At 40.1% G+C, this 22,759-nt stretch overlaps 1 protein-coding gene across 1 annotated transcript in view; it reads left to right on the forward strand.

The window, feature by feature from the left end:
* Positions 1-215: 215 nt before the first annotated feature.
* Positions 216-22,759, forward strand: part of trpc5a (transient receptor potential cation channel, subfamily C, member 5a) — a 114,578-nt gene continuing 92,034 nt past the window's right edge. The window contains exon 1 of the mRNA XM_061960252.2: positions 216-308. The gene's annotated coding sequence lies outside the window, so the exon portion shown is untranslated. The remainder of the gene's footprint in view (positions 309-22,759) is intronic.

Below are 22,759 nucleotides of genomic sequence, written 5' to 3' on the forward strand. Positions count from 1 at the left end.
ACCGCGGAGCGCTCTCTTTGGACTAAAGGCAATGTGGCGGCGTCACCTGTAGCTCGTGTACGCGGCGCCCACGCCCCCCTACCCCCCTCGGGCTTCCTTCTACGGGAAAAGGATGGCGCGCGCAGAGCGGCAGCCGCGGCCGAGTCATCAACACCGCGGACCGCTGCGTTCTCGCACAGGTGGCGCGGCCAGGACGAGCTGATCCCACGTAGAACAAGTGGGAGGAAGCAAATAGCTGCGTGTGAGGCGCCAGGAGGATCATTTGCAGGATATATATATTAGCAGGAGACATTCTCTCCCAGAAACAGGTAAGACCTTCTTCTTCTTCTTCCTCTTCGATGGGCGTGTGCTAACACCTGTTAGCAGCCACGAGTGATTAATTACACGTCATGTCAATCATGTCAACCCTGCCCGGGCACCTTTGGGGTTGAGCGCGCATGTTCAGCTGCAGAGGCAGGCGGTTCACCTCTATTGAGTAATACTGTTCACCTCTATTGAGTAATACTGAGGGGGTGGGGAACCGCAGAGTTTGAGTGGGTCTCCGTGGGCTTTGCGCGCGAGACGGAGGTTGAGCGGCTGGGTGCGCGTGATACTGCAGTGTCTGAGTGTGTGCGCGCGCGCGTAAGGCAGGCACACAACAATGATGGCTGGAGCCGCAGGAGACATCCAAAAGATGGGCTCCTGGCTACAAATGAAGCTCTCAGTCAGTCCTCATGAAGCCCACCACACCCCCACGAAAGAAAACCCACAAAAAAAACCCAACAACAACCCAACAACAACAACATACATTTCCACCTGCTGCAACGCGCTCACGTGAACATCCAACCAGGCATGCGCAGAGCGTGAACACGTGGCCCAACGGTAATTGCGTGGACACTACACATTTTCTTTGATCGGGATAGAAAAAATGTCTTGTAAGCAGTTTTTAATGATTGTTTTTTTTTGTCGGCTAATTTCCAGCACACTAATGAAAGTGGGAACCTTCCCACTTTCATTTTTGCAGTCATAAGCAGAAACCAAAAAAGGGTTGCGACGTATTGAGGAGCATTCTTATCAATTAATTGATTGTTAAAGAGGAAAACGACTAAAATATGATTGCCTGCACAGAAAACTTTGTCAATCTTTGTAAATCTGCATCCTGCAAAAACGTCCATCCATCCATTTTCTACCGCTTGTCCCTTTCGGTGTCGCATTCGGGTGGAAGGCGGGGTGCACCCTGGACAAGTTGCTACCTCATCACAGGGCCAACACGGATAGACAGACAACATTCACACACTAGGGCCAATTTAGTGTTGCCAATCAACCTATCCCCAGGTGCGTGTCTTTGGAGGTGGGAGGAAGCCGGAGTACCCGAAGGGAACCCACGCAGCCACGGGGAGAACATGCAAACTCCACACAAAAAGACCCAAGCCCGGTCAAACCCAGGATCTTCGTATTGTGAGGCACATGCTGCCTGTGCCACGGTCTGTATACATACTGTAAATTCCGGACAATAAGCTACTACTTTTTTTCCCTCTACGCTTTGCACCCTGCGGCTTATAAAACATTGCAGCTGATTGAAGGATTTCTCTTTCCTGACGGCCAAAATGTTGTGTGTTCAACAAATAGTTTTCATTAAACAAAAGCAGAGACACTGAAAAAGGTGTGTTATTGTTTGTGCTCTGGCGCCACCTTTTGGACGAGTTTGCTCACTGCAGGTGCTGCGAGGTGAACGTGTACAGTATTTTCTTCTGTTTAGTGCTTTAAACCGGACGTACAAGTGCCGTTCTGTCTTTTAGTCGTCCATAACGTTTCTACTTGTATGAATTCTTCATTCATCACTCCAAGAAATGTTTGTACGTTTTACAATACAACAAACTATTTATACTATGTGCAGTGTTTCCCACAGGACAGGCATCTATTTGTGGTGGTGTGGTCGGGGGGCGGGGGGTGGCGGCGATGACCAAGAAGAACGCGGAGTTGGAATATAATTACAACATTTTATGTACATATTTATATACAGATTTGAACAATTAGTGATTCACTGAAATATATTTATTAATTGTGGTTCTTACAAAAAATATATCTTATAAAATATAAAAGCTCAAATGTCTCTTAAAGCTCTGCCCCTTTAATTAGTGAATACTAAATAATTTAACTTTAGCCTACTACTACAACCATATTATTTACCAGCAACATGAAGTGAAACAGAGGCAGAGGTGTCCTGCCACAGTCAGTCAACCTCCTCCTCCTCCTCCTCCTCCTCCTGCTGCTGCTGAACTGGTCGCACCTGTGGTCCGGACTGTAGGCCTACCTCCTCTCCAAGTCGAGCCCTTTTCGGCCGTTGAAAATATTTTTCTATACTCATCTGTGTGAAGGAGTGAACATCCAACATTAGAATTTATTACTAACGAGCAGAACCGCTCTATGTACAGTGCCGTCTAACCTTAAGCGGCAGCAGCTCAACACATGCAGGGTTCAACGTTAAGGTTTTTTTCTACTTGCCTGACTTCTCAAATCTACTTGCCCCAATATTTTTACTTGTCCTGCTTAGGTTTTTTTCTGGCTGTGTAGTGCTCATGGCTTATATCTTACTAAAATCCTTCCCGTTGACTATTTACAACACTACACAGTATTTATTATTATTATTATTATTATCTATAATTACATTTAAATGGCATTGCATACATGTAAAATTAAATGCTATTTCACATTATTTGACCAGTAGCAGTTACACCCATCTGAACAGGTCAGCCACCTGTTTAAAGCCCGATCACAGTCGAAATCTTGAAATGAAGGGCCTTTAATGGCCAAAACATTAACCTGGACAACATTTTAACAGCTGGTTGGCTCAGATTTTATTCTTTTCATTGCATTCACATGCTGCAGTGGACAATTTAGCTTCAGTCCATGTGTGTTTATTGACAACAGGGTTATAACCTGGACACGTTAGCTCGTCGGTATGAAAACACGTGACTGTTACTACGTGCGTCTGCCCGGCCCCCGAGTCAAAGAGCGGCGGTGTTAATGAAGCAGCGTCAGGCTGCTCACCGTCAGTGAAACGCTCGGTGAAATCGCGGATTAACGTTAAATATATGACGAGCCGCGAGCGATGCAGCTATAACCTATCTACTAGTGATGGGTTGATGAGGCCTCATGAAGCGTTTCGACACATTGCAAAACTGTATTGATACTGTGTCGATACTGTGTCACTAAATACTGACATCTGCTGGACATTAGAAATCCCTACAGGCAACCTATGGACCGACTCAACTGACACTGATTTTATGACCTAGTACAGTGGTTCTCAAATGGGGGTACGCGTACCCCTGGGGGTACTTGAAGGTATGCCAAGGGGTATGTGAGATTTAAAAAAAATATTCTAAAAATAGCAACAATTCAAAAATCCTTTATAAATATATTTATTGAATAATACTTCAACAAAATATGAATGTAAGTTCATAAACTCCGTGAAGTACAAGCTCAGGTTTGTCACTAAAATGTCTGTCAAAAAGAACTGTGAAAAGAAATGCAACAATGCAATATTCAGTGTTGACAGCTAGATTTTTTGTGGACATGTTCCATAAATATTGATGTTAAAGATTTGTTTTTTTGTGAAGAAATGTTTAGAATTAAGTTCATGAATCCAGATGGAGCTCTAATACAATCCCCAAAGAGGGCACTTTAAGTTGATTATTACTTCTAGGTGTAGAAATCTTTATTTATAATTGAATCACTTGTTTATTTTTCAACAAGTTTTTAGCTATTTTTATATATTTTTTCCAAATAGTTCAAGAAAGACCACTACAATTTACACTTATACAATTTAATAAATCAGAAACTGATGACATAGTGCTGTATTTTACTTCATCTTTTTTTTTTTCAACCAAAAATGCTTTGCGCTGATTAGGGGGTACTTGAATTAAAAAAAAATTCACAGGGGGTACATTGCTGAAAAAAGGTTGAGAACCACTGACCTAGTATATACAATAATATAAACCAAGTCATTGTATTTCATTTAGGATTATTTCATAACTTCATTTAAATAAAAATATATTTTTTGTCTTTTTTAGATACAGTCAATAAATAATGTGAACATGTATCATAACATGGAAATCTAAGAGAACGTGTTGTGAATGAGGATGCTTGTGGACCTGGAAATTATTATTATTATTTTTTTACACATTTTTATTTTAAAAAAAACAACTGTTTTTCCAACGTATTCAATTTTAGACGCTTTCTCTTCTTAGTTATTATTTCTCCGGCTGTAGAAAAGAGCCGTTCACAGGGCACAGAGTTCGCGTATCGGTCACGTGACCAAAACAGCTCATGATCGGTCACGTGACTTTCTAAAAGTCGTACGCGCACCGACACAGGGTTTCGCTCTATGAGCTCGACGCATGCGCCGATGCATCGATGTTGCCAGACCCATCACTACTATCTACCTATAACACCTGTAAAAATGAAGCAATGCTACCACGCTAGCAAGCGTTAGCTAGCCGGCTATGAGCCACCAAGCTGCTAACTGTCGCCAAAAGGCACCATTTAAGTTTCTTCCCCATGGCATCCTGGATCAAGGCTTTCAGCAGCTTTTGGACGTTTGAGGTAGAAACGTAGGAAGCGCCATCATTATGAAAAGTAGCCGGCGAATATTTTGATCCCGTCCGTCCCTCTTCTTCTTCTTCTTCTTCTTCTGGCCCACCAGGTTAAGTGCTATTGGCGGAGTTACAATGCATAGTAGGCTACCGCCACCTACTGCACCGGAGGTGTAACTACAAGCAACATTCACAGACAGTCCCATTGCTTTTATGAGCGGTCGAGCGAGTCAAAAGCCGAAAAATCCATTTGTGGCGGACGTAATTCTTTCGTGGCGGGCCGCCACAAATAAATGAATGTGTGGGAAACACTGATGTGTGATGATGACATCAACTAATATCCTAGCATGTTTAGGAGTGTCTGTGTTAGTATTATTAACTTACAATGACATTCTCTGTCTATTGCTTCAGTTTCACAAATTCATTAGTACATTTACCAAGACGTCACCGTGTTATTGAGTCTGTTTAGCTGATTGGAGAGCTAGCCTCTGCAACTAGTGGGTCCATGACAATGACTTCTGTTTTGTTTGATCAGCCGTTTTACTGCCATGTTACAGGCACCGTCTGGAAATAATAAAGGCATGTAAATAATCATTTTACAATTTTTCTGTGAAAATAACTCATTTCACAACGCCTATATCTGTGGCTTATCGTCCGGTGCGGCTAATATATGGAAATGTTTATATATTTTTTTAAATTTAGTGAGTGTGTCTTATATACCAATGCACTCCATAGTCTGGAAAACACGGTAACTTCTCCTAACTGTGACTGTAACGCTGTGATTGGTCACACTCTGAGCCCTGCCTCCTCATTTTGCGGTGCGGGAGTTGAGTTTATCCACTTTTGCCAGGTGCTCGCCTCATGAGGATAGCCAGACATAGATAACTTTCCCTCACACCAGAATTTTATTGGAGCCATCACTCAACTGCTAACACTGTGTAATCGAGCAGCGCAGAGCAGGAGAGGGAGCAGGCCTAGAGCATTTACATGGGCATGCTCGTAAGACCGGCAATTGACATCAATGAGACCCAACTTTAAAAAAATACTTTAATACCAAATATCCACTGTGATCGAAATGCATGCACCTTATTATTCGACTCGTTGGAATCGTTCACCACGATAACAGACATTGTAACAGCCTTTATCGGTCAAAAAAGAGGAAAAGGAAAAAAGTATGTACCGTATTTTTCGGACTATAAGTTGCAGTATTTTTCATAGTTTGGCCAGGCTCCAGTGCGACTTATATGTTTTTTTCCTTCTTTATTATGCATTTTTGGCAGGTGCGACTTATACTCCGGTGCGACTTATACTCCGAAAAATACGGTATATACTGTAGGATTGGGCGATATGGACGAAAAAGTATATCTCGATATATTTTTACTTAAACTCGATATATATCTCAATATATTTTTCGGTGAAAGTATACATATAAATATATTCATTTTTGAACGAAATTCACTGAAATTGAAGTGAATGACAACTGTACTGTAAACAGTCAGTTGCACTTTTATTAACCCAGTTAGTCAAGATGGGTAGTAACAGCACAGAAAAGAAACTGTTTAAGTAGCACAGAATTACATAAAATAAATAAAATAGAAAAAAAAAATTCTATGTAAAATAGATAACATAACTGTGCAAATAATACAAAATGTATCAAACTCAGATAAAAAATACATTTCCAGGCAGACACATTTTAGTTCCCAGTCGACGATGTAATGTAATGTCACACACGTACGGTTCTGGTCAGCGCCAAGTAAATAAATAAATAAATGATAAATGGGTTGTACTTGTATAGCGCTTTTCTACCTTCAAGGTACTCAAAGTGCTTTGACACTACTTCCACATTTACTCATTCACACACACATTCACACACTGATGGAGGGAGCTGCCATGCAAGGCGCTAACCAGCACCCATCAGGAGCAAGGGTGAAGTGTCTTGCTCAGGACACAACGGACATGACGAGGTTGGTACTAGGTGGGGATTGAACCAGGGACCCTCGGGTCGCGCACGGCCACTCTTCCACTGCGCCACGCCGTAAGTGACTTGACTTCATTGTGCGGCTATGATCTTCCTCACTTCGGCATACATTTTTGGCAGCATTTCTTGTGCAAAATATGCCCGAGTTGGCAATTGGAGACCAGTTTTGGTTTGGGATTACATGGTAAACAACTCAAATTAATGTTTTATCCAGACGCATATTTGTCCAAATGTGGCCAAGTAGACACATTGTGGGTTTCCTGGACGTTGTCTACATCGCTAAAGGAAACATCTAAAGAAGAGAATCCCTCTGCCATCTTCCACTAGTTTTTTGAATATATAAATCACCCGCTTGAATATTCCCTCTTCTCTTCTACAACTCAATTCAATTCAATTCAAAGGGGCTTTATTGACATGGAACATATGTTTACATTGCCAAAGCCAGCATTAAAACACAATCAAAACAATTAAAATGTATCAAACTTAATAAACTAGAAAATTGTGCAATACCTTTCAATATAGATGCATACATGTGTACATGAAAATAAAGATATCCATATAGTACAAATAGTGCAGGAATACTCATATAGTTGATAGTCTTTATAGTGGTTGTATTCCATTGGATGTCTTTTTCTTGTCACAACAGCTCACAAATCTTGCTGCTGTGTTTGCACATTGCTTTACTTCCCCCAGCAGGTATGGGAGTTAATTGTCATGTTTTCAAACTCTCTGTGTATTTGCATTTTGTGGGAAGTACAGTATATCTCTCTGACGTCTTGACTCTTGACAAATGACTCTCTCGTCATCATTTGGGATGTCTGGTGTGATTTCTCTTCCTGGTTCCATGACCCGCCCTATCTTGCCTCAGATTGGCCTGTCCCTTATGTTTTGCCTTAATCTCAACCAATCATGGATGTTCTTATACATGCAAGCACATCTTGGACGGAGGAAGGGGAGGGGTTTAGTAGCCCATGAGAGGGAGTGAGGAGCGGGGGAGAATCAATTAACATAACAAATAAGCAGTGTTTGGTCATTTTAACGTGAAATAAATTATATCGATATTACGATAGTTTCTTAATTCATATCTTGTTTGAAAATACATTGATACATCTAACAAACTAGCTATATCCCCCAGCCCTAATATACTGTATATCGTTACTTTACATGCAGTCGACAGAAATAGTTTTATTTAAGTTCTGGCTTCTCCTTGGCACTATGGTGAGCAATGACTCCCGCTAGCCGCACGCTGGACTGCACACTATTTGTTTATTTGTTTACCGAGTAGACCGGTAAAGCCAGGCAGAATTCCTCTACTGTACTGTGGAAATGCTTTGTACTGAACCGGAAAATCCAATTCCTAATACATGTACAGTTACACCTTTATTCAGCACACAGCTCGTGTGTTGCATTGACATTGGTTCCTATTTCAAGGAGTCATCTGTTTAGTTCAGGGCTGCGTGGCAGAAAGTTTGAAATCCACTTTGTTTTATTTTTTTAAATTCTCGCTCACCTGTGACCCCAGTGGGTGAGGACTTATTTTAAAGACTCTCTCCTCCTTTCGTTCCTCTCTCGCTCGCTTTCTTCCTCCTCCACTTGGCGTTTTTGTTATTTTCCAGATAGATGGAGAGCAGAGAGGGAGAGAGAGAGAGAGAGGATTGTCTTGTGCAGCAGAGAGACACGCGACAGCGCCTCCATCTACGGTCCACCTGTCATTGTCTTTTTTTCTATCAAGCTCTCTGTCTTCTGTCTCACGTCTCCTGTTTCTCATGTATGTAACGATAAGAACATTTCATTTGTCACCAAAATGATCACAGTTATTATTATTATAAGGGTTTTGTTGAATGTGCCCCAAAACACACATGCACACATATAACCAGGTTAAGAGCAATATTATTTTTATTTAAGGGTTTGAATATGTTTGACTTCTCCCGTTTTAATTCTTAAAAGTTTTAGTGTTTACTTAATGATAAAGAAAAAAAAAACGTGTGTTGGGTGCGTCACTTCCAGTTCCTGTGACATCACGCGGATTCACTTTTGTCATATTGCTTCGAGTATCGACCGATCTCTCTGTCTAAGAGAGCGCAGCCTGGAGTTTTAATGTACACATGTGAATATCTTAGTTGCTCAGACAGTAAAATGTTTATGCAAGTTTAGATTGGGGAATGTTGTTTTCAATAGAGAAAGACATTGATGTCTCTTGTTTTCATTTTAGCATTTAAGCTAGCTCGCTCTGATTAGCTTCTCCAGTAAATGAGCAGTGTCACCAGTCCGTGAGTTTATTAAAGTGTCATCATTCACAGTTTTACGATTTTTTTCATTTAAAACGGTAATACTAATTGTGGGAATTTTTTTACTGTGGTTTATCATTACACCGTTTATCGTTACATCCCTATACTCATGCAACCTTTTTAAATTAGATTTTTTTAGCTTCACCTCTTGCAACACCTGCTTCTTACTTGGTCTCTCCTTGTGTGTCCATGCTCACTTTTCTATTTGTCTTCCTCTTCCAACCTCAATTCAGTCAATATTGTTCCCTTTGCTGTATCTCAAATGGAATACTTCAATCAGTCCATTTGAACAAACACTGTATATCATGTACACTGTGTGCCTAGGAAGTGCTGATTTTGACAGTGTATTACTGTCCAATATTTAGCCTCTTCCTCTTCTCTCCTTTTTATTTGTGAATTGCAACCACTTAAATACCGTATTTCCTTGAATTAGCGCCGGGGCAGTAATTAATTTAAAACCTCTTCTCACTCCGGCACTTACCAAAGGCATGCGGTAAATGTAAGCATGCGCTAATTATTTTAAAACCTCTTCTCACTCCGGCGCTTACCAAAGGCATGCGGTAAATTTAGGCCTGCGCTTATAAATTTGAGTGTGATGTAAGGATACCATCATTTAATAAAAAAACGTTATGTTCTTACCTTTACTTATAAATGAAGTCCATGCGCAGCTCCTGCTGAACAAAAGCATCGATAACTTGTTTATAGAAGTCTTCCTTATCTTTCTTCAGTTTTAAAAGTCTCTCTGTCTCGATGGAGATCTTCCTTTAATTATTACCTCCTGCTTCGATTGAAAGTCCAGTTTAGAAAACTGTTTTATTTTAGATATGTAATCCTCCATGTTAAAAGTGCAAGCGAGAGGAAAAAATAAACGATCGCTGCTAACTGTTGCTGCTTGTTGTCACTTCTTCTGCAGCCGAGTAGTCGCAAGAAGGATCACTAGCGCCCTCTACCACCAGGAGGCGGGAGTCATTTAATGACTCATATTTGACACATGCAGCTACGGTATATTAATAAAACATAGCTGCTTAATGTTCTTTTTAGCATATTCAATAGCTTGGACCTAAAATCCTACTGAATAGCTCTTTATCTTCTTCCCTTTATGCGATTTTTAAATTATTGAAATCAGCCTCCTCCATTTTGAAAATGATGACAGGTGAAGTGTCACTCGTGACGTGACGAGTTTGACCCGGCGGAAATTCTAGGCATGTGCTAATTATTTTGCGAAACGAGTTTGACCCGGCGGTAATTCTAGACATGCGCTAGTAAAAATAATATTTTGCAAAACGAGTTTGACCCGGCGGTAATTCTGACCCGGCGATAATGCTAAGCATGCGCTAATTATTTTGCGAAACGAGTTTGACCCGGCGGTAATTCTAGGCAGGCGCATACTATACCCGGCGGCAATTCAAGGAAATACGGTAAGTGCCTCCCCTTCTGCTGCGGAGACAAGATGACATGAAAAGAGGGTTGCTAAGGGCCATTGCTGCACACTTACAATGTTGACTGTTTTAGTGCAACATCCAGGACCTGACAGTGCACTGCATTTTGCAGCATGGACGCCCTCGTGCACTCCAAATACAAAGTGGACACCTGCAGCCATCTCCCTTCTCAACCACAGCCCTGTATTTTCATGCTGTCACCTTCTTTTACATTTGATTAAGTACAGTAGTACCTCAACTTACGAGCATGTTGCGTCCCACGACCGGGCACGTGAGTTAAAACACTCGTATCTCAAATTAGCTGTGCCCAGTTAAATGAACTGAAATCAGGTTAATCTGATTTTAGTTCATTTGGGTTATAAAAGTATAACCCAAATGAACTGAAATCAGGTAATCCGTGCTTGGCTCTCCCAACACATCCTAATTTTAACATACCTATTAAAATGAAAAACTAACTTTCAGACAAGAAATATTGTTTTAAAAACATTATAATAGCATATACTACAAAACAATTACAGTAGTTTTATGAAATAATGTAATAATGTTGTTCAGCAATTACCTTTGGGACTGGACTAATGTGGTGTCTCCTTCGGACTGCTTCTCCATCCAGCGTCCGTTTATTATCTGCTTATTATAAGCAACCTGTTTCATAGAGATAGTTGCTTGTTTCTCTTGTGGCATTTAAATAATAATGGATTAGATTTATATAGCGCTTTTCTAGACACTCAAAGCGCATTACAGTGAGAACTGAAAACCCATCATTTATTCACTACATATCCACACATTGATGGTGATACATTTGAGATGGTAATCTGGCAAAACTGTCAGCGTCATGTGACAATAGGAACTAGGAAATTGTTTCGGACATATTTGAGTGACGGACCGAAGAAGTCAGAGTTGACAACAAACAATATGTTTGTCAGTGTTGGAAAGGTCATGCTCGAGTCCAGTTTGTTGAGTATGGACTAGATAGAACAAATTGAAACATTTTAAACAGCATTTGCAGCTTGTATATATTTTTATGGATAAATGTTGTTAGGACTTTTCTAGCTGCATGCCGCAGAGGCTGGCTGCAGCATGTGTGATGCGGACTGACGCTACGGCGGGCCAACTCTACTAACAGGTAAAATATATTTGTAATGGTCTGTTTCTCCGAGTTGTTCTTCCGTCTCATTTTTTCACACTAACTTTCTTAGTTCCAATGGTTGGAGAGCACGATTGCTTGTTTTTTGAGGTACCGCTAAATATTATAACACTATCTCCACTTTTCTCTGCATGTTCTCCAAATTTTACTTTATACCAGGAGGAAACATTAGCTAAATATAGAGTGGAACTGGATGTGTGGTGTGCATCATAGTGCATGCTGTAGTACAGATAAAAATGATGTTCTTAAACGCCACCGTGCTTCTGTCACACTGCTGCAACCATCAGTCTAACACAAGCTGCAATCTGGACGGACCTAAAGGTTCTGGCTGCGCCTGTGACGGCGTATTAATGAGCTGTCACTTTCCCAGACTCAAAAATATTACTTTTGGCCAATATTGACAAGGAGCAATTAGGTTTTTCATGAGAAGCTTTAGGTTATTTATGGCTTTTTGGCTTCCGCTTCGGTTCTCCGTCCTGCAGCTAATGGACTTCTGTAATCAAGCAGTTCCGTTCTATCAGTGACGTCACGCTTGCAGTGCAGCAGCACCATGAGGATGATCAAAGTCAAGTTTCACAGAAAAAGGACAAAGAAGCAGCAAAGACGAGGAAAGCGGTTTCGAGAGGTTCAGCTGTTGGCGCTGAGGAGAACCACTGACGTCTATAGTGTCACAACTGTAAGACACAGACAAGGGTCATGTTTTGTCTCGTCATGTGAAAGGCAGCCTTTGTCTTAAAATTAGGAGTTGAGGTTGTTAGTTACTCTGAATGCACACAAAGCAGTCTGTGTGCCGTTGGAGCAGTATTTGTTTCTACAGAGTTTGGTGAATAAGTGTCTGTCAGTAGAAATACACTTGCTAATTTATGTCGATTTTGTTCTGTTAAAATATCATTTTATAAATGTTTGCCCTGCTGATTTTCGTTATCCTGTCAATGAGCTGGTCCATTGTACGTTAGCATTAAGCTAGCATTAGAGCCAACCTACATATCATGTAAAAGATATCGTTATTTATTAGTATTTATTATCCATCTATACCTCCTCAGTGGCCTTGTGGTTAGAGTGTCCGCCCTGAGATCAGTAGGTCGTGAGTTCAAACCCCAGCCGAGTCATACCAAAGACTATAAAAATGGGACCCATTACCTCGCTGCTTGGCACTCAGCATCAAGGGTTGGAATTGGGGGTTAATTCACCAAAATGATTCCCGAGCGCGGCCACCGCTGCTTCTCACTGCTCCCATCATCTCCCAGGGGGTGGAACAAGGGGATGGGTCAAATGCAGAGAGTAATTTCACCACACCTAGTGTGTGTGTGACTATCAGTGGTATTTTAACTTTATAATTGTATGGATTTTTTTTTGTTTATAACCAATTGTATTGTTGATTTAACATTATATGTGCAGGTATACTGCACTTCATGTATAAGGGTTGCAACTAATGACTATTTTGATAGTCGACTAGTCATCTATTATCTTAACGATTAGTTGACTAATCGGACTATAAAGCGCACACATATCCAGGGGCTCTAATTTGGCAATCGACTTTTAAATTCAGAGTTATTTTTAGGCATGTGCTTACTAACAACAAAGACAACTAAATCATTCATAAACATTTATATATACTATAACTATGCTGCTCGTTGGGCTTTTACAAAAATAAAAACCATTAAACTTTTGTCAATTTAAAAGCAATTACAGGCAAAGTGCTAAAAAAAGTATAATTTTCTTGTTCCCAGAAAAGGACAGTTAAACTAGCAGCAATAACAACAAAATTATCTAAATTCCTCAAAGAAAAAAATGATTTTGTGATGATGTGTTTAAAGAGCTGTACTTATTATCGATTTCTGATTTAACTCCTGGCCTTTTTAGCAATCTAATAAACTCAATTTATAGAATTGTATCATTTAATCATTCTTAACATTTTAGCTATCTAATAGATTGTATGTTTAATCTTTTATGATATCGGCGCAATGTTGCCTAATGTGTGTGCGTGTGTCTGTGAGTGTGTGTGTGTTTGCGAGCGTGTGTGTGTGTATGTATGTGTGTGCGTGATAGTGATTGACATTTCTTATTGTGCCTTTTTCATTGCACAGCAAATTGATGCTGATTACACCTGAAGTTCCTGACCAATAAAAAAATACTTGAATTTATTGAGACAAAATTTAGCCTACGGAATTTCGCTAAAATTATAAAGTTATTTTTTACACAACTTCGTCTCACACTTGTTAGCTAGCTAGCTATCTTACTGAGTTGAGACAGCATCCTCCAGATGTCCGACATTCCCTTGCTTGAAATGTTCGTTATCACAGATGTAGTTTCATAAAAACAACATCTGCTTTGCAAAATGAGCAATGTATTCATGTTTTTGATAACAATAAAAAGAAATGTTACATGTTTAAATGTTTTCACCCGCAATATTGTTGCGAGTGGCCGCGTTGACTCGCGTCAAACACGACTGATGGCGTCACGACTATTGTTGACAAATGAATTTGTTGCCGACAAATTTTCATATCAATATTTGTCGACAACAGTCGACGAATGGTTGTACCCCCAACATATATTATTTTACTTTTCTTTGTGTGCTTAGTTTTACAGTAACTTCATTGTGGAGACTATCAATAAACAACCTTTAAAATTAAAAATAATGTTTCCATATTTGGCAAACTAAATTCCAACATTCAGGGAGGGCAGAATAATATATCTCAATAAAGCAGGAATGTACAAAGTGCAGCCTGTGTTACATTATAGCAATAAAATATGCAGCAACAATGAATGTGAAAATTAGAGCAAAACAATATTAAAAAATATGTTATTACCAATTATTAATAACACATTTGTTTTTTAAAATACATGTATAACATGTTTTTATCCTTTTTAAAGAAAATATATGCATCATCGTCATTTATGCAAATTATATGATGACGTCATATTGACACTGCACCAGCCACGCCCCCACCACACCCCGAGCCACGTCCCCATTGCCACAAGTATATTGGCAATCTGTAGGAAGCACTGCACTAAGTGTATGCGTGTGTGCGAGTGCGTGTGCGTGTGTGTGTGTGTGTGTGTGTTTGCGTGCACAGCGTGACTCATGGACAAGATAATTATGTCATGTCTCATAAGAGAAATGAACAATAACCTTATCTCATTGTATCAGGAATAAAAAAAAGTAATTTGACTTTATTTTAGCGATGGCATCACAAACTGCTTCCTGTCATCTGGCAGTCAGTAGGTTTACATGCACACAATATTCCAGTATTATCCAAAATATGGTAATATGATACAAAAAAATATTTGAAACTAGGGCTGGGCGATATGGCCTTTTTTTAATATCGTGAAAAAAAAAATATCGCAATATTTTAAGGCCATATCGCGATACACGATATATATCTTGATATTTTGCCTTAGCCTTGAATGAACACTTGATGCATATAATCACAGCAGTATGATGATTCTATGTGTCTACATTAAAACATTCTTCTTCATAGTGCATTAATATATGCTCGTTTTAAACTTTCATGCAGAGAAGGAAATCACAACTAAAAAAATCAAAATTTTTTTCATACGGTGTTGATCTGGAAATGTTTGCCTCGGCATTTTGATGGTGTGGGCGTGTGGCACCAAACCGAGATGTTGACATGCGGAGTAAGCACTGTTCATTCTCTAGCTAGTGTGTGTGTGACAATCATTGGTACTTTAACAGGTGACTTTTCAAATGATGCTACATATTAGCAGTAATGCTACTTTTTATAGCAACGCTTTCGCCCCACACTTGACAAATTACGGTTGTCTGTTCGACATATTCCCACTTGAAGCCAAACCACCGCCAGACGATGGACCCCCTGCTGTTTTTTGGGGGAATTCATTATTCCTTCATTTGTTACCAGATTCGCACCTTCTTTCGCTCGTATTACCGCTAGCATCACAGCTAACGTTAGCTATGCTGCTACCTCTCTGCTCAGCGAGGGCGTATACGTATGTGACGTATGTCGTGACAGTATGTGACGTGTGTAAGAAGGTGCGCTTGCTGTCTGTGAGGAGAGACAATTAAGAGTGGAAAACGCATGCAGAGTAATGCCCCGCAGCTAAAAGCAACTGCGTGAGAACGCATACTCGAATATCACGATATAGTCATTTTCTATATCGCACAGAGACAAACCCGCGATATAACGCACATATCGATATATTGCCCAGCCCTATCTGAAACATGTAAACACTATTTTCAGATTGATAAATCCAAATTAAGGTGATTTCCAGTCATTAAAACCTGTTTGGATATGCCAATATTAGATCATACTGTCATGATCCCACATGACAGTTTGGACTATGTTCGTTATTTTCCTGTATTTAGAGTAGGGCTGGGCGATATATCGATATACGCGATATATCGCGGGTTTGTCTCTGTGCGATATAGAACATGCCTATATCGTGATATTCGAGTATATGTTCTCAAGCAGTTGCTTTTAGCTGCTGGCATTACACTACAGGCTCTCCTCGCTCTTTCCTGTGTCTCCTTCTCACAGACAGACAAGCGCACCTTCTTACACACGTCACATACTGTCACGTCATATGTCACATACGTATACGCCCTCGCGCAGCAAAGAGGTAGCAGCATGGGTAACGTTAGCTGTGATGCTAGCGCAGCCGTGCAAGTGGTAATACGAGAGAGAGAAGGTGCGAATCTGGTAACAAATGAAGGAATAATTACCGGTAATTCCCCCCAAAAACAGCAGGGGGTCCATCGTCTGGCGGTGGTTTGGCTTCAAGTGGGAATATGTCGAACAGACAACCGTAATTTGTCAAGTGTGGGGCAAAAGCGTTGCTATAAAAAGAAGCATTACTGCTAATATGTAGCATCATTTGAAAAGTCACCTGCTAGAGAATGAAGAGTGCTTACTCCGCATGTCAACATCTCCGTTCGGTGCCACACGCCCACACCATCAAAATGCCGAGGCAAACATTTCCAGATCAACATCGTATGAAAAAAGTGATTTTTTTAGTTGTGATTTTCTTCTCTGCATGAAAGTTTAAAACGAGCATATATTAATGCAGTATGAAGAAGAATGTTTTAATGTAGACACATAGAATCATCATACTGCTGTGATTATATGCATCAAGTGTTCATTCAAGGCTAAGGCAAAATATCGAGATATATATCGTGTATCGCGATATGGCCTTAAAATATCGCAATATGAAAAAGGCCATATCGCCCAGCCCTAATTTAGAGTCACCTCTTGTCCTTGTACTCTTTTTTTTGTCAGTATTTTACAGTCTGTTACATGTCCTGTCAACACACCTGTTTCTCATTGTTAATGGGTTCCATTTAGTTCCACTTTGTTACCGCCGGTAACAGAGCTGGTTCATTACTTAGAGTATGCCAAAGTGTTTTGTTACCTTTTAGTTTCCTGCTAGATTTTTTTATTTGTCTTCTGCCGGGTTTCTAATCAAACGACCTTCAGCCTGCACACCGCTTGCCTTTTCTGCATCCTGGGATCACAACAACTGCCAACACACAAGCAGAAGGTATTTTCCTTGAAGACTTGAAATTATCAAATGGTATGACTTTTTTTATAGTAGTATCTGGAAAACTTAATTCATTTTTGTCTGTGACCATGTTGATACCACATCTACAAAAAATGGTTTTGACAAGTCAAGCATTTTATGTTCTGGGTCTTGCTTTTTGGTGAAACAACCAAAACCTTTGTTTTGTGTTGACGTCATTACCGGCAGTATTGGGAATTGAGCGACTCCATCACATTAAGTGCACACAGTAGAAGCAGTTACATTTGCTTGCTTGTGCAGAAATCAAAGTGGTGTCATTTAAAAGTTTTCAAACTACAAAACCAGCAGGTCGTTCCGGATTAAAATAATGTACGACACCCACGGGGCGCCTGCTGCATATCATGCTTTATGGCGCTGGCGTGCTGCCACTTCCTCAAGAGGGATCAATTGGTGTGATGCCCTCAAGGACACAAGGGATGCAAAAATTCACAAACTAATTGAATCATCCAGCGGTGAACTTCAAAGATTTCTCTCAGCACTGCGCTTTGCTTCAGTGGCACACAACTGACCCTACTGCGTTCTGCCTTGTCAAAAAGGGGCCCCAAGATGGACGGATGTGCTCTTCTATGGATGTTTCTCTAAATAAACCCAATGTTTGTGTACTCCACAGAGAGCCAAAAGCAAGCCTTGTAAAGACATAAGCTCCTTCAAGCAGACGATTCACTTTGGTAAAAATGAAGTGCATTTGAGCTGAGTCCATCATTTGCTTGAGATTTTGTCAGCAAACAAAGCAGTTTCATTCACGAGTCAAGATTATTTATCAAAACCGTACAAATGTATGAGGACATTTGGAATATCCTGAATTTCATTATTATTATTAATATTGCTTAGTTTATACCCTGCATTTATTTAAACATTATACTAATGTTACTGTACTTTTTTCCCTCCTTTATTTATCTATCTATCCATTCCTCTCGAATATCATTGATGTTTAATCTATTACTGTATCTATTACTTATTGTGAAAAGTGAACAAGCAATCAGTAAATGTTGAGACATGGAGCAGGGGTAGGATTAAATAAGTGCTGATTTTTCCTACTCCTTTTTGGACATGTTGAATTATGCAATTGTAAGCATGAGACGTCTCCCATTAAGCAGCCATCGTCAACAAATTACCATTTCCACACACAATTTGCCAAAACAGGCAAACACACACAAAGTAGCAGCACGACAATGAGTGTCTCTCTGCCAGAATGAACTACGGTAATTCATTCTGGACTTAACCCTCAGGAGAAGCAATCCATAATTTAACCTAGCAAGAGCGTGGGCCATTACAAAAACACAGCAATTACTTGTGGAGATAACTATATGTTAAACTGCATGCAGCTCAGACTGTGCGCGTCGTTCCTGCAGTGACAATGCTTTTCCATTAGTGTCACTGCGTGTGCGTCATCTGCACAAACGGGTGTTTACGTTCTTGTGTGCGCTGGTCTTGCGTTACTGTGTAATAAACGCTTCAAACGACGACGAGGGAGGAAACATGATGCAAACAACAAGAGATAACGGTGAAAGACCACCAAATGTTCTCAATACATTGTATCTCCAAGATGGCCACCTTGATTGTATTTTAATTGTATTTCCTGTATCGGTTGTCATCAGTCACGTGACTTATTTTGGGACGTTTACTTCCGGTGAACCAAGTGGTGGTCCACCAAACAGTGTACGAACTATCTGAGTACGCAAGGGTCCTGGATAGGGTTGTACGGTATACCTGTATTGGTTTAGTACCGCGATACTAATGAATCATATTCAGTACTCTAAAAAGTACCGGCTCCCAATCCCCCCACGCCGCCATCTTCAATGTTTGTTTTACGAGCAGAACAGCATGTTCGGCAGTGCACAATCACGGAGTACTTACAAACAGACACAGTGTGTAGACAGAAAAGGGAGAACGGAAGCGTTTTGTCTTAAAAACTAACGAAAAAGGTTAAGCTTTACCACTGAAACGCCCTCCGAAAGAGGTGCTTTAAGACATGGCTAGCTAGCGACTAAAGTTCAGCCGCAGTCGGCAGTGTTTTAGCTACTTCTAAATCACTAATCCTTGCCTCCATGGCGACAAATAAAGTACGTTTCTTACAAGTATCATCCCTGCAGGACGAGGAATAGCTAAACATGCTTGACTACACACCATAGCTCACCGGCGTCACCGCTAATGATGCCGTTTCTGAATGTAAACAAACGCCATTGATGGATCTACACCTAACATCCACTGTAATGATACCAAGTACAGTAGCGTATCTAGTCGATACTGCTATGATTATATCAATATTTTTTAGCGTCACAAAATCTTTTTTTGTTTTTTATTTATTTATATTATGTTTATAAACTCAGGAAATATGTCCCTGGACTATCCAAGGTAAATGCTGCACATTATTATTACATTACTTCATAAAACTACTGTAGTTAGCAATCTATTCTAATGTATTGTATTACAATGTTCCTTATTTAAAAAAAAATAATTAATGGTTAAAAGGCATGTACAAATTGTGCTGTTTTTGTGGGGTGCAAGCACCAATACAATTGATTTCAACTCATTTCATTGGTAGAGGTTGATATGAGATACAAGTGATTTGAGTTTGGCGCTCCGACACAGAACCAATTAAGCTCGTATGTGGCGGTACTACTGTACACACACAATCTAAAATTGTATCAACATGTTGTCCGAGCAACCAAGCTATTGTGCACATAAATCCAACATGCTGTGCTGCGTGCACTCTTAGGACAGAGATCCATACACAGACGGAATTTACCAATGAGCAAACACAAGCAGTTGCTGGGGTCTTGCGATGTCTAGGGTCCCCCAAACATTTCGTATATAGGGATTTATAAAGTTTTCTTCTTTTTAAACAATTATTGTATTTTTTGTGTTTATTTGTGCGCTTGAAAGATGCCGAATCAGTCACTGCGCATTTGAAGACTTCATTCAGGAAAACATAATGTTTCTACTGCCAAGGAAAATATATTGTGTGCCTATTTGTTTATCTAAAATAAAACCTGGATAAAATATTTCAGTGTGTGTTTAAGTTATTTTTGAGAATATTCAACAATACGGTGATAATAATAAACATGATCATTTCGATCACAATAACAGTGAGATTAAACTTTCATATTGTTACATGCCTACTTTCTAGTAAGAACGTTTGTGAAATGAAACTATGGAGGAGTGATTGCATTACAGTTAGCTAAGCATCTGTGCACGTGTTGGTTGGTTGAATTTTATTTCAAACATGTATACAGTAAATATGATACATCACATATTATACATATTTCAAGTTTTCTTTACATGTCCAAAAAGGAATAGGAAGAAGAAAGGCTTATCTAAACCTACCACTTTTCCACTTTATAGCAATTACTAACACATATGTTCACTTCCTCTTCTCATTTCATACACAATTTACATAAGTGCATTCTTATTACATCAGTTCTCCTCATAAACAGTTATGATACACGCGGTATAGCTCGGTTGGTAGAGTGGCCGTGCCAGCAAGTTGAGGGTTCCAGGTTCGATCCCAGCTTCTGCCATCCTAGTCACTGCCGTTGTGTCCTTGGGCAAGACACTTTACCCACCTGCTCCCAGTGCCACCCACACTGGTTTAAATGCAACTTAGATATTGGGTTTCACTATGTAAAGCGCTTTGAGTCCCTAGAGAAAAGCGCTATATAAATATAATTCACTTCACTAATTCACTTCACTGAATGAGATGGATAATATCTTATTTTCAATAATTTCATGACATTTATAGTAATTCATCTTCCTTGTACTTTGTAGACACTTGGAGTTTAAACAGCCTCTTAAACTGGATCATATTAGTACATTGTTTGACTTCTTTGCTTAATTCGTTCCAAAATATAATTCCACATACTGGTATGCTAAAGATTTTAAGTGTTGTTTGTGCATACAGAATGTTTTAAATTATCTTTTTCTCTGAGGTTATATTTCTCGGCTTTTGTTGAGAAGAATATTTGTACATTCTTGGGTAGCAGGTTATAGTTAGCTTTGGGCATAATTTTAGCTGTTTATAACTGCACCGAATCGTTAAGTTTCAATATTTTGGATTTAATGAATAAAGTGTTTGTATGTTCTTCATTTTGAACAATTTTAACTGACCTTTTTTTGTAACACAATTAGTGAATTGAATGTATTTTTGTAATTATTTCCCCATATGTCTAGTGTTTGTGTTGATGCCTGTCTGTTATCCCACCTGTTGCTCCAAATGTAGACTTAGGGGAAAACACTGAATTGGCACTTTACTTGGGCATGGAAAAGATCCAAATATTTCATTTGGACTGGAGTCTAATAATTGGCCCTAGATCAGGGATCTGCTCTTCAACCTCCTCCGTGTGGATTTGTTAACACCATGGCTAGGTAAATGTGCATTTAAAAAAAAAAAACGTTATATGATTTCGACTATGTATGAGGCAGTAAATGTGTCCTGACGGTTGATTGGACTGCAAAAGCATGATGGAAACACTTTTTTCGCATTTAGAGGGCAAGTAAGCACCGAACCGGTGGGTCGCCAATGCAGGACAACTCGGGCAGACTGGGCGTCTTGGGCTCTCGCGGGTCCCTTCCCCGCAACAGAGGCCGACCCGCAGGCTCGGAGAAACCCACGTGCCCGAACAAGTGTCAAGGGGGCCGTAAGGATGTTGCCTTTGAGCGATCACACGCTGCCTTCGTCTTCTATTGACATCACGGCAACAGCAGTGGCTGCAATATCCTCCTCCAAGTGGAGTCTCGCGGGATGAGATTTTACCAGAATTACGGCTCATGACGCAAAACACACTTTAAAGGAAGCACCTGCAAGTCGCAAATGTACTTTATTTTAGAAATATCGCTTTTATTTTGTGATAAACTGCAATGGAGACGCAGCTACTGAATGTGTCACAAAAAGAAAAATCTCAAAAGAAAATAAAAGTTATCCTGTAAAGTTACATTGTATATGTTTAGAAGATGTGTTATGCTTTGCGACTATTTTCTTAAGTGGGAACAAAATGACTTTTTTGATAATTAAGGCTGCCAATCCCTGATTGTAGATTGTGGACAGAAATGGACTTTTAAGCCATGTTTCATCAAGCACTGCAGCTCAGTGCAAAGCAACAAAAAACGTCAATTATATTGTTTTTTTTCTCACTGTACAGTTGAGTCACCAAGCACGGTCGTACTTTACTATTTTCTTTACATTTGCTCATGATCATTGCACTTCTCGCACAGTGCGTCTGCTCAAGCGAGTGTAAAGTGTCCCGCTAAGAAGCCGCTTAGAGTTGAGAAACACAGGGAGCTCATTAGTTTTGCAAGGCCGGGCAACGCTCATTAGAACATGGCGGATGAATCTTCACTAGCAGCTTTTTAAAAGCTGCTCTGCTGAAGATAAGTAAAAAAAAAAAAAAAATGCATTCAACTGAATTGAGTCCTCAGGCCTACCGGGGGATTCATCTCATAGATCGAAATCTCCTCCCTCAAGGTGTACTGGAGCTGAAAAAGTGCTGTCTGAGCTGAGTTTTGTTTACTTTGCTCAGAGTGTAGTTTTACGCTGAGATGATCAGCTTGACAGATGTCACTCAATATCCGCCCGGTCCTGTCAGGATCGACAACAGTGTAAACATGGCAAAGATTAGTTGGCTTTCCTCTCAGCCTCGTGTGAGACCACACAGTTTTGCGGCCTCAAAGGAGGCAGCCGGTCAGCAAAAGCACTGCACTGATGACCACATTACAGGTGGATGTCACTCTGCACTTTGATATTTGTCAGTGTGCCGTCCAAGTAATGACCGAGGCTTATTAGA

The sequence above is a fragment of the Nerophis lumbriciformis genome, linkage group LG05, assembly GCF_033978685.3.
Source record: "Nerophis lumbriciformis linkage group LG05, RoL_Nlum_v2.1, whole genome shotgun sequence".
Lineage (NCBI taxonomy): Eukaryota > Metazoa > Chordata > Actinopteri > Syngnathiformes > Syngnathidae > Nerophis > Nerophis lumbriciformis.